Genomic DNA, 1,135 nt, shown 5'->3' on the forward strand with positions numbered 1-1,135 from the left:
ACTATATTATCTTTCATTCTCATTATATGTCCTGCCCATGTCCGTTTCTTTTTCTTACATGTTAGAATATCCTCTACTTTATTTTGCTCTCTCTATATATAAAATAAACGAATATACCCTAAAAAATACTTATGAATTTATAGAATTGATAAATTCTGTCGAAGATGTAAATAACTTTGTTATGTGCAGCTTCGACATGGAAAGGTTGTTCACAAACATTCCTTTAAAAGAAACATCGGAGATAATTCTTGAACAACTTTTCCCTAACCCAGAGGACATTTTCGAGGGTTTCAATAAAAATCAATTTAAAATACTGTTAGAACTAGGTACCACTACATCCACATTCATGTTTAATGACAGGTTATATGAGCAGGTAGATGGAGTAGCAATGGGATCGCCGTGTGGACCAACCTTGACAAATATATTTCTATGTTATTGTAAAGGGAAATGGCTGAGTGATTGTCCTGGTGAATTTAAGCCTTTTTTTTTGTACCGTCCATATGTTGATGATACGTTTTTATTTTTCAAAAAATTCAGATCACATAAGCCAGTTTTTAGATTATTTAAATACAAAGCATCGCAACATAAAATTAACGAAAGAAAATGAACAGGATGATACTTTGACCTTTCTCGATGTCTTGGTGTCTCGGAAACATAATACCTTTGAAACTTCAGTATTTCGAAAAAACACTTTTACAGGACTAAACACTCATTTTTTTAATTTCCTAACCAAAAATCTACAAAATTAATTCGATAAAAACATTATTATATAGATGTTATCATGTATGTTCAACTTATCTGGAGTTTCATGAGGAAGAAAAATTTTCTAAAATAATTTTTTGTTAGCAATGGGTTCCCTCTGAACCTCTATTACAATCAAGTCAAGAAGTTTCTAGGTAAAATATACCGTCAAAATTTAGCAATTCAAACGGTCAGTAAAAAAAGTTATATGTCTCCTTTCCGTACTATGGTTATGTTTCGGAGAGACTAAGAACAGAGGTTATGAGTGTTGTAGGGAAGTGTTATCCCCACATAGATTTAAAACTAATTTTCACTAACAAGCTCTTAGTTGGCTCACTTTTTAAATATAAGGGGAGTCTGCCTACTCCCTTGTGTTCTGGTGTCATATACACTT

The sequence above is a fragment of the Palaemon carinicauda genome, chromosome 25 (assembly GCF_036898095.1).
Source record: "Palaemon carinicauda isolate YSFRI2023 chromosome 25, ASM3689809v2, whole genome shotgun sequence".
In the NCBI taxonomy this organism is placed as follows: Eukaryota; Metazoa; Arthropoda; class Malacostraca; order Decapoda; family Palaemonidae; genus Palaemon; species Palaemon carinicauda.